At 34.4% G+C, this 12843-nt stretch overlaps 1 protein-coding gene across 9 annotated transcripts in view; it reads right to left on the bottom strand.

The window, feature by feature from the left end:
- The window catches only part of TMEM196 (transmembrane protein 196), a 51261-nt gene that overhangs the window by 10747 nt on the left and 27671 nt on the right, over positions 1–12843 (bottom strand). The gene's annotated exons all lie outside the window — the stretch shown is intronic.

Below are 12843 nucleotides of genomic sequence, written 5' to 3'. Positions count from 1 at the left end.
TTATTAAGTAAATAAATTTAGAGCTTTGTTTTTCTCATTTCCTTTCACTGTCTGATTCCTTTCCACTTTCTTAGGGAGAAAAGTGGTGTGATATATTCATTCATACTTAACAACGAGAAATCAGTAAGTTACACTACAGGAAAGAATCTGCACAAATCAAAAGATAATGCATCAGGCAAGGATGATTCTCTATAGAGATACTCTTTGTACCTCTCCAGTTGGTACAGTGACTATTTCCTTATTCTACCGGAAAGACTGTTCTTGTGGATATGTCAGAAGAACACAAAGGGATAAAGCAATTGACAGCATGTAATTTCTTGTAGATAAAACATTGTTGACATAATTGCTTTGCAAAGGCAGTCACATCAGATTATCTACCAAGGAGAGACTATTAGATATTTTGGTGATCATAAAATGATAAATAGTTTAATTTGAATAGAAACAGTTCCATTTGAATGCAAGTTTTCACATACTTCTGACTTGAACTAAACTATGTAAAATATTCATTAATAAGTAAGAAGTCCACTAAAGGACTTCAGATTTGTAAAGAAAATTTTGATTTGCAAAGAGAACTAGTTTTCATTGTTGTTGTTGTTTAATTATCTGAAGTCAGAACTAACAATATAGCTTATTTCACTAAATATTTGACACCTGGATAGATTTATTTCCAAATACATATCAAAATATGCTAAAGATTATCTGAGATAATATGCATGTGAGAAGTACCAAGAAAATTTGTTAAAAAGCAATAAGTAAGGGAAGTTGTTGCAAGGAACCTTTTCCTATAAGGGAGCAAAATGATTATGCAGGCAGTGGTGCAGCAAGAAGGAATAGGGAACACAGAATATATAAGAATTTGGTATATAATTTAGATGACCTTTCATATTAATGGAAATGATTATTTTCCCAATAAATAGAACTAGAATAATGTGTTAACATTCCCTAACATACACCAAAGTTAATATAAAATTGAATATTTATACAAAAATGTTTAAATGCCTTGGGAAACAACTAAGTTAAATATTGATATAATTTTAGAGGACCGGGAAGGATTTTCTAAATGTAGCACCAAAGTTTTAACTAAAGTAGAAAGTACTTATTAATAGAAAAAAAATTAATTCTGATAGTCAAAAACATAACACTCAAAGGCAAAAACATGTTGGGATTATATTCAGAAAGTATATGATAGCTAAATAGTTAACATACTTTAGAAATAGAGCTAACAAAATATTTTTAGTATTATAAAACCATGAGAAGATAGAAACTCAGAACTTTATAAAACCTGAATACTTGCATAATTTTCAGTAGCCTTAAAAAGCTATTTCAGAGTGACCATTTCTCACCACCCACTGTGTCCTAAGTGTAGATGATCATGTCCTCTTATGGACTCTTTTTGTTACTAATTTCATCTCACATTTTTCAAGGCTGTGCTCAAGAAATTCCAGTTTGGACCAATTCTGTACCTCTCAGTGCTTCAAGCTTCAGATCAAAGCTCAAGCATACTCTTCTCCTTAAGTTTCCCTGACTACCCTGTTTTCATCCTGAAAGTTCATTTATCCAGAACTCAATCGAAAAGAATTAGAAAGCAGTGTAGCTTTATGTTCCTTGCATCTGTTTTGAAATCTATAAACACTGCCATTATTCATTTACAGTAAAGCCCAAGGGGTGGTCAGGAGCATAAGCAGAGTTCTCCATTCAACCATTTGGTTGGAACATCTAGGTGCCAATAAATTTGCTATTTTGTATTGTCTCACTCCAATTGGATGGAGCTAAGAAATGGGAATTCAAGGATTGGGAGAGGGAAGGGAGAGTAGTGAAGGAATCAATCAAAATTTTTTCTACTTGCAGCAGAAGAATGTAAATACTCTCCGACTGTCACTTCTGTTAGAGTATCCAAAAATCACATTTCCTAGAGAAAAGCTGTAACCTAAGAAAAAGTGGACACATGTAACAGGAAGCATATGAAATTATGGGATTTATGAGGAGGATCTAAAAGATCTTGGTTGAAATTTAGCCAGCACAGTTTATAGAAAAGAGAAAAAGAGGCCCCCAAAGTAGTAAATTGATATTTTATTTCATTGGCTATCTTTATTTACCCCAAGTCATAATAATGGAAGAGATCTTAAAAGTTGATTTAATTTATCCCTCAAAGCTTACATGTGGGGATGTGGGGAACTAGAGGTCCAGAGAGGTTAGTGACTTGCTCAAGGTAACACATAAAGGTCAGAAATCACACATACAATTTAAGACTTTATTAAGTGTCTAATTAATTTGTTTTTAATAATGTAATGGACCAGACGTGGTGGCTCATGCCTGTAATCCCAGCATGTTGGGAGGACAAGACAGGTGGATCACAAGGTCAGGAATCTGAGACCAGCCTGGCCAATATGGTGAAACCCTATCTCTACTAAAAATACAAAAATTAGCCAGGCGTGGTTGCGGGCGCCTGTCATCCCAGCTACTCTGTCTACCACCAATGAGGGAGAGACAACAGCGTGGGAGGAGACCCTGCACCCCCACCCTGTGATGAAGATGAACAGGTACTCCAGCTGAGGGTGGAGCACTCACACCAAAAAAAAAAAAAAAAAAAAAAAAGTCCAGCACATAAGCACAAGGCAACTATAGCCCACTACTAGAGGAGTGTGAAGACTATTTTGCACCAAAGATAATCACAGCCACAACAACATTTAGTTCCGTACACCAGACTGACTCCACTTCTCACACTAACAGCCTAAAAGTAGATATTAAGATAAAATACAAAATTCTGGAAAAAAAATGACTTTCAAACTTTGCACTGTATATCCAGCCAAACTCTTATTTAAGCAACAGATTATAAGAACGACATGTTCACTTGGCCAAGGGCGTGGTGGTAGACTGAATTATGGCCCTCCAAATATATCCATCTTCTAACGCCCATAATGCATGAATATTATAGGGTAAAAAAGGCTTTGCCAATGTGATTAAATTAAGTTTCTTGAGATGGGGAGATTATTACAGATTATCCAGGGATTCCTTAAACGTAATCACAAGGGTCATTTAAGAGGGAAGCAAGGTCAAAAGAAGCAGAAGGCTATGTGTTGACAGAAACAAAGAGGCAGGGAGAAGAGATTTGAAGATGCTACACTGTTGGCTTTGAAGAGGGGCAAGGGGGCTATGAGGCAAAGGATGTAGGTGACCTCTGGGTACTGGAGAGGACAAGGAAGCTGATTCTCCCTGGAGCCTCCAGAAGGAATGCAGCCCTAAAGACTAATTTTAGACTTCTGCCCCTCAGAACTGTGAGAAAACGAACTTCCATTGTTTTAAGCCACGAAATTTGCAGAAAGTTGTTAGAGAAGCAACAGGAAACTGATACAGGCTCAAAAACATTATTCCACATAAAACTCTAAAAGAATTACCGGAAGTTGTATTCAGGACAATAAATAGAGAAAGATATGAGACAGGAAAGGAAAGAAATAACAAAAATACAAAATAAAACACAGTAAATGTTTTAAATGGAAAATACATTATTGAAAAAAATTAATATCTGCTAATACCCCAGGCGATTTTGGCATAAGCTATGATGTGTTGAGCAGGAGTAAAGAAGATGTAAGTAAAATGTTCTAACATTCTTATATTACTTAACTGAATAAAGAGATCCTAACTAGATTTAGATAACAATTAAAAAGTTGAACTTTAAATTTGTGCATTAAATTATAGATCAGAAAACTAAAAATAAAGAGAATTTGTTTTAAAAACAAGATAAAATGACAACAAAGATTAAACCAACAGGTATTAGGAAAGTTAGAAAAAAATTTAAAAAGTGACACTATGCAATAAATTGATGTAAATAATTCTAATAAAGTAAGCAATAAGACTAAATGTGAATGTTTTCAATTTTCTTAGCAAGAAGAAAAATAGAGAACAGAAAAGTACTTTGTTAGAATTTCTCTAAAATGAGTAACACCCTTTTCTTTCCCTGCTAGTTTGTCTCTCTTCTCTGTCTCCCTCTTTCCTTGTCTCTCTCTCTTTCTCTTACACTGGCCTAGGTACTAGTTAATGAGTTCCGTATTAGTATTCTTTTCTGTATAAGAAAGTTTATTTTGGGGAAGAGCAACTAAAAGTAAAAAAGGCAATGGTAGAATTTCCCAGTTTGAATTATGTAATGGAAAATTTCGGAACCATGATTGCTGTGGAAGCAGATATAAGTATTAGCTGGCAGGGAGAGCAGGCAAGGTTGAAGGAGAGCAGGCAAGGCTGAACTGATAAGATTATAAACGGTGATGGGCCAATCCTATTTTAACACAGCTTATTAAAAATTTTTCCCACATAATATTTAACTACTTCAGATGAAATAATTTTCACTGAAATTCTCTAGTTATTAGAGGAGATATACTCATTAGAAAATAGAAACACTACTACTTTTTTTTTTACCCACTGAACCACAAATTGAATTTAATACTTTGAAAACCTTTAATGACTTATACAATTTCATAAACATTAGTTCATTTCTTTAACATGCATAGAAAAATCATTAGGAAAACACACAGACAGATATTAAATGTTTAAAAATTATTTAGAAAGAATCTAGTTCTGGCTAAAAGATGTATTTATCCTGTACCTGGATTAAAAGTTGAAAGACTTATTTTGAGACCACTAGTTCTTGAATATTCTTACTCTACTTCACTCACCTTTTAATTAAGTAATAACTCTGGAAGCTCTTAGAAAGGTTATTTTGTGGTTCAAAACACAAAATGCACATAGAAAGCATTTCATAGTTTTCTTGATATTGTGCTAGTGATTGTGTTTTTCTTACATCATATCCTGGCTCAACTCATAAGGATGCCTTCTCTGTTATGGGCTTCTTTTCATTTGAGATCCCACTTTTCTAGTGGCTTCTATTATATATACACACACACACAGAGTATATAATATATGTTATATATGTATATATAGTGTATATATATAATATATAGAGTAAATTATCTCTGTAAAATGGAGAAAGCTTATCAAGTTGGAAAGCCTGCCTGAAAGCAGTGGTTTTCAAATTTGGCTGCATATTAGCTTTTAAAATTCCTGACATTTTAACCAATCAAAAATTACAATCTCCAGGGTAGGACTCATGCATCATTATTTTTAAATCTTCCCAGGTGATTCTAGTATACAGTCAAGGTACAGAGTCCATTCCCCTGGGAATCACATGCAGTGTTTTCAGCAGTGCTTTACCAATAGACCTATTCATTTTAGGGCTCTCCATTTCAGCCCTGAAATTCTCCTTAACTACTCTCAGTGAGATATCGACAAACATGAAGACCAAATAAACTGCTCTTCAAGGGAGAAACATGGAGTCAGCGTTCAAAACATAAGGTCAAAGAGTGAGAATTGTTTGGTTTGTAATAGGTCTTAGACATAGAGATCATTATTTTATCATCCTTTAATTTATTTCACTCAGAGCCCTTCATCGTTGCTAATACGTATTTTTTTTTTCCTAAGTCTCTAATCTTTTCTAAACTTTTTTCAAACTTTTCTTTTGTTTTAGTTAACTAGACCTAGAATTTGGCATGGTACACTATTGTCTGGGTAAATCAGGTCAGTTTTTTGAGAATTGAGAAATAGGCAAAAGAAAGACACCTATACAAACAAACACCCCTGCAGAAAAATATTGAAGGGAAATAAACTGAAATTAAACAAGATCAAGAATAAGAAAACAAACAACTGAATTAAAATATGGGTGAAAGATCTGAGCAGACAACCGACAGAGAAGATACACGGATGGCAAATAAACATGTAAAAAGATAGTCAACATTGTTTGTCATTAAAAATTATAAATTTAAACAACAGTGAAATATCAAGACAAATCTGCTAGAATGGCTAAAATTAAACAAACAAATAACTGATGATATCAATTGCTTGTGATGTGAAGCAGCAGGAATTTTCATTTGCTACATATAGGAATGGAAAATGGTGTAGCCACTATGTAAAACAAGATGGCAGTTTCTTACAAAGATAAACATAGTCTTCCCATATGGCCCAACAATTTTGCTTTTAGGTATTTACCTAACTAATTTGAAATGATTTGTAAAACTAGGAACAATAAAGATTTTTTTTTTCATAGATGGATGGATAAACTGTGATATATTCATACAAAGCAATACTATTCACTGATAGAAAAAAAAGCGAGATACCAAGACACTCAAAGGCATGGACAGAATGTAAATGCATACTGCTAAATAAAAAAGCCTGTCTGAGAAGGCTGTTCACTGTCCAATTCTGTAAACTTTTGGAAAAAGTAAATAATAGAGACAGTAAAAAACAAGCAATTGCTAGGGTTTGAGGGAGGTAAAGGGGGTTGAAAAGGTGACATATGGGGTGTATATTTAAGGAAATAAAACTATTCTGTATGATATTGCAATTGTGGACACATGATACTATCCTTTTGTGAAAACACATAGAACTGTATAGCACAAAAAACCTTAATGTCTAAAAAAATTTTTAAATTAATTTTGCTAAAAATTAAAAAATTAGGGGGTGAGGGAATCCCAGAATAGAATGTAGAATGTAACCAAACAATATAACTGTAATAAAATGTGTAAGACAATTTCAATGAAAGGGGTCAGGGAGAAAATGCTGACCTGAGATATAACTTTAGAAATAAGTGGAATATGTAAAACTGAAAAAAAGACAAAAAGGCGATGGTATATAAGCATTATACTCTATTTCACAAAGTTGTTTCCTACAGGGTTACTGGTTAACAATTTTGACACCACTATACATGTATACTGAAATCAAACAATTAAATAAATGCATAAATGGTAAAAGCCAGATTTCTTACTGTTAGACTGAGAGTTCAGAGATAAGTCAGGGGAAGAGTCTAGAGTGATGCAGTGGGAAGGGACTGGAGTTGTAGGTATCAGTATTAAGCAATTTTTAGTTTAATGTAGATACAGACGGTTACATATAGAACTATTTATATGGATGTCTATACACACACTGGCATATTCTCATATATATATTTCTTTGCTCTGATAACTGACAAGTTCTAGAAGGAGCAACATCCCAGTATCAATGAGCACACCTATCACCCAGATCTTAGTTTCGAATGCCTTTTCCTGTAAAAGGAACCATGCATCCTTGGAGAAATGACTGATTTTTGGACTGGGGTAGGAAATATATAAGATGAATGTAGAGCATACAAACAAACAAAACCCACATTGAGATTTGTCAAAGGGACAAAGGAGCCAACTGAAATAGCTTCCAATGACTAAAGCTGGAGCAATTCAAGCTATAAAATAAAATAGCATGGGATTATGACACAATGTGTACCATAAATATCCTTAAGGCCATGAAAATGAATGATAGACTAAATCAGTAAATGGAGAGAAGAGGAAAATCTACTGTACAGAAAAATTTCAAATAACTTATGTAGATAGTTTGCTCTCAAAGAAGTGGAGCATAACTTCCCACTATGTAAGTGTGAGCCACACTTAATGATTTTCTTCCAAAAAGTACCATATGGGAATACAAAAAGTGTATTTGGAATGAGAGGGTGGCACCCCTTTTTGGGGTGGGCCAAGGAACTCTGCTAGCATTTTTTCAACCACAACCACTGAGGTCATTGTTTTGCCTGCCTATATCCAAGGCTGGTTTTGCATGTGGAATTGAAATGAACTCAGAATCTGGAGGGTCAGGCATTTCAGAAACAAACCCAAAAGTTCCATGGAATAGAGTACTCTTTTTTCCAAGGAGAACACCACCTCAATCAGGTGACCAAGGTCAATGCCAACAGTGATAAATCGTGTTGATAGCATACATCCTGCATTCAATGTGATGAAAATGGCAAGGATGCCCACTATTACCACTTGTGTTATACATTGGAGCAGAGCTACTAGACAGTCCAAACAGGCAATAGCAATAAATTAAAAGTATTAAAATTGCAAACGTGGAAGTGAAACTATCATTATTTGCAGACAATATAATTGATATATGAAATTCCCAAGAGAATCAACTCTACATGGTAATATAGAAAGGTAGCAAGGCACAAATTAGTATTAGAAATTAGTAATATTCATATATGCAAGTGATAAAATTCCTAAAAATAAATTGTGTAATATAAGTATAAATAAGGAGAAAAAAACATTAATGAAGAACACTATAGTAGATTTATACAAATGAAAATACATAAAACATACTTGCTATAGTCTGAATATTTGCTAATGGAATTAGTGACCTTATAAAGGAGGCCTCAGAGAGCTTGTCTATCTTTTCAGTTACCTGAAGACACAGCTAAAAGGTGCCATCTTTGAAGCAAAGAGTGAACCCTCAACAGACACTGAATCTTCTGGCAGCCTGGGGAAAATATTTGCAACAATAAGCAAAAGACTAATTTCCCTAATGTAAATGAACTCCTAAAAACTAATAAGGAAAAGACAAACGATTCAATGGAAACATACACAAAGGATATGAACAGATACTTCCCTGAAATACAAATGACTTCTAAATATAAATATGCCCAACCTCATCAGTAATAAGAGAAATGCAACTTCAAACTAACTCAAATATGTTTTTTCATTTATCAGATTGGCAGAAATCCTTTGATTCTGTTCTGTACTGTTTGATAATCTTGGCAAAGATGTAGAGAACCAGTCATACATTGCTTAAAGATACATTGATTACTGAAAGGAATTCAGCAACAATTATTAAAATTATACAGGTGTGTTGTGTGTGTGCCTGTGCGTGCATACGTATATCTCCTTTGCCTCAGCAGTCCCACAAGTGAGAAGTTATCCAACAGATTTAGCTGCAAGTGTACAAACTGATCCATGTGCCATATTATTTAATTTAGCACTATTAGTAATAGCACAAGAAGAGCAGTCCCAAATGTCAGTCAGTAGAGAACTGGTTAAACTTAAAGGAGTTCTCTGCATCTATTAAAAATATATGAGAAAGATTACTATTCACTGATATGGGAAGTTCTCCAACACATATAGTTAAGGGATAAAAGCAAGGTGTAAAGTTGTGTATGTAATATACTACCTTTTGTGTAGAAAGGCAAGAAATATATAATTATCTATATACAAGTTTGCTCATACATGTTTAAAGTAACTCTGGAAAAACAAATAAGAAACAAATGATTATTTGAGTTAGAGGAGTGATGGCAACCTGATCAAAGGGACTGAACTTTTCATTGAATACTTTTGGTTTCATTTACATTTGAACCATTTTCAGGAGTTACTTATTCAAAAAGTTAAATAAGTTGACTCCTATTTGCTCAAGGCAAAATTATGATGTAAATATTAAGAAAAAGTAGTCCATCAAGGTTCATTGTTATTCAGTTTTGTGTTCTCCATAGGTATTTAAAAAATACTAACAAAATCTCCCCAATCTGTACATACTCAGAAAGTGTGTTTGGAATGAGAGGGTGGCACCCCTTTTTGGGGTGGGCCAAGGAACTCTGCTAGCATTTTTTCAACCACAACCACTGAGGTCATTGTTTTGCCTGCCTATATCCAAGGCTGGCTTTGCATGTGCAATTGAAATGAATTCAGAATCTGGAGGGTCAGGCATTTCAGAAACAAACCCAAAAGTTCCATAGAGTAGTTTATAAGAATTGAGTACACTCCTTGAAATAAATTAAGCCTATCATGGAAGATTGAGGTTGAAGGCTGAGCATAGTTTTCTTCTTAAATATAATGAAGCATAAACCACTACATGTTGAAGTAGATGCAGTCTCCACCTTCAATAACTAACATATTTCATCTTTAGTTAGAAAGGATCTTGTAGTTCCACACATTCATAATAGTTGCTGAAATAAAATCTTTATTTTGTAATGCATTTTGATCATCTCTTGACCCTCTAGAAAAAGAAATTAATTGAAAAAGGAATTTTGCTCTGTGATGTGCGGCAAGTTTATGAAGAAAAGAAATTATGGATCTAAGAAACCTTTCAAACCTCATATGAATCTCCATATCAACATAAATGTGTTATTTCATTTGCCATTACTGGCATTGTTAGAGTGATAGATCATCTACTTGTTATATCCAGCTTTGCCATAGCCTCTCTGACAAAGCTGTGCTGTTGAAATAATATTTCTAGATGACATAATTGAACTTCAGATGAAATGAATGAATTAGTAAATGCATTGATGATACTGTATATTTACAGTATCCGTGGGGAGGTACAAAAATTAGTCAATTTCAGCCAATTTTAAGGCACATAACTGGGTGCAATTAATCGTCACTGAATCATATCCAGTTAAACATTGAAAACAGTTATGGTTCATCATGATAGATTAATTCTTTTCTAAATGGTAGCATTTGAAAATAACTTGGATGGTGTTGACCTTTCACATGTCACAGTCATAACACTGTGTATTTCAGAAAGTTCTTTCTCAGTCCTCAGATGCTGTTGAGATGTCAATACAAATAGACTTTTCTACATAAAAGTCACTGAAAAAGACAGTTTTGCACTGAGTGATAATTGCAAAAATATTTTTTAGAGATGAGAAGTAATTTCCCAAACTAGAAAAGACTCTGTTCTTAATTGACAGAAAATGATTTGTGAAATTTACCTATGAGAATATATTCCAGTAGTTGATTCACTTTCTCTCAAACATCAGGTTTGCCTTCAGAATATACACAGAATGGCTTTTCCCTTTTGGTGAAACTAGAAGTTGGACAACGTCTTAGCACTTTCATCTGAATGCTGAGATGCTATTACCTGCTATTGACTGGTTCACTGTTCTGAGTGACTGTAGTTCATTCTCCTCTTTAGACCCCTCTTTTGCCTTGACGCACACACTATCCTAATATCATCTAGAAACTTGCAACCGGAAGAAATCCAGATACATTTCATTCAGTCAAGATCAGATAACATATGAACAGTCAAAACATATTAGAAAAGGTTTCAGGACATTAAAATATCAGAATACATTTTTAAATAGGGTCAATTTCTTTGTTATTTTATCGTTATTTTAACCCATCAGGTACTATACTTTTCATGTCATGCCTATCTAAAGCACAGTTCCTAAAGGAGACAGGCATCTTACTTTTTGATTGAAAACAATGACTGGTCTTTGAAGGACTATAACCAAAGCTGTTGCCATCTTTTTTGTTTGTCCTTTCTGAGGAAAAAGAGTATGCTCTCTCAGGGAGAGTAGGGTGCCCTAAGAGGAACTTCCTTAAACCTCAGGGCTTACGTCACATTAATAATAATCCTGACTTTATGACTCTGCTTGAAATCCTTTGTAAGATATCACTGAAAGCAAAGAGGCATCGCTCCATTTGACGACATATGCTTTATTCAATAATCCTATCTGAATGTGCATCTATCCAGTTTCAACACTCTGGGGAATGAATGTATAAAAGCTGCCCATGCTATTTGCCTATTTCTTTTCCACAGGTAGTTTGTGAGGACCGGGTTTTGGCTGTCTTAACAACTGGACCCACTTTAGTCTGAATAATCTGAGTTACAAAACATCTGCAAGAATTTTTCAAATAATGACTTCCATAAACCATTATATTGGAATGACATGGGGATACTTATTAGAAATGCAGACTCATGTAAGAGTCCTGACGGGAGCAGCAATTGATGTCTCATATACTCTAAGGACTCCCTAAGCTTTTATGATGGACAAGGTTCTTCTCTTTCCTAAAAGGTATGGACTCTCATACATAACACTTCTCTCTCCATTCCCAAGTGTTAAGACAGTTGTCAGAAGCACTTTGTGAGGAGTCAGTGTCTTGTTCATATTTATCTGCATTAGCTATGGGGCGAGGAGGTTACTGTTGCTTTCTCTAGATCCTGTTGGAAACCTTTTATACCTTTGCATGGGAAGTTTTGTGTAGTTTGTCTTTGAGAGGCTCATTTCTCCCTCAAAGAACTGGTGGTATATTTGGGCTTTTAAGTTCTTTTAAGCTTTGTTTGTTTTTCTGTTTCTCATGATGAGGGATCATTTCTGGGGATCAGACTACCTGGATTGAAGGGAAGGTGGAGCTATCATCCCAGATAGAGCCCCTAAGGAATGAGAGAGTGGCCTCTTCAAGAGGTACTAACAAAAGTAGTTGTCTCACCCAACTTTTTCTGTCTCTCTTTCTCTATCTGTTTCACTCTCTCTTTTCAGAGCATCTAGAGCAGTTGATTTGAGGCCTTTGAAATAAACACAGGGAAGAATTTTACTCTCACTCTGTGAGTCAGTATTATAGTTTATATGACTTAGCCATGCTCTCTCTGTTTGTATCAATTTTATAATAAATATTTTGGATCAGGTATAAAAGTATCATTTTTCTTCCTGAATACATTTATGCAAGAGGTCAGTATATATAATTGGACTCTGAAAACGAGGGGTTGGAAATAGTAAACTAGAATGAACTGTTTCCAAACTCTATGGGAAATCCATGAGTTAAAGAGCACTATTTATAACTCACTTGAAATTTCCTGAGGCAGAAGTATCTCATCTCTCCACATACCTAGTTTGTTAACTTCAAACTGGTTTTAAAGGACAGCAAACATGAATTACATCTTTCCAGTACCTGGTTCGATTTGATTTGCCACAGAGCCCTAAAATCTTGATAAGGCAAATAGGGAGACTTTTAAATCAAATCTCAAAAGGAAATATTAGAGAATTATATAAATGAAAAGTAATTATACATTTCTCATTGTCTCAAAAAATCTAAAATAAGATCTTACAAGAACATGAATCAGATTCTTGTCTGATCCAAATCAGATAGAAGATTCTGGTAAGTGAATCCGGAGGGTGAGGTTTTTAAGGACTAGATTGTGGAAGAAATCATTGTAATAGAAGTACAATAATGGTCTAGGTGATTTATAAACTTAAGCTAATAAAAGACCCAGGGAAGATGCTGAGTTTCT

This window comes from Macaca fascicularis, chromosome 3 (assembly GCF_037993035.2).
Source record: "Macaca fascicularis isolate 582-1 chromosome 3, T2T-MFA8v1.1".
Lineage (NCBI taxonomy): Eukaryota > Metazoa > Chordata > Mammalia > Primates > Cercopithecidae > Macaca > Macaca fascicularis.
Note: the sequence above shows the minus strand (reverse complement) of the source record. Positions and strands in the feature narration are given on the sequence as shown.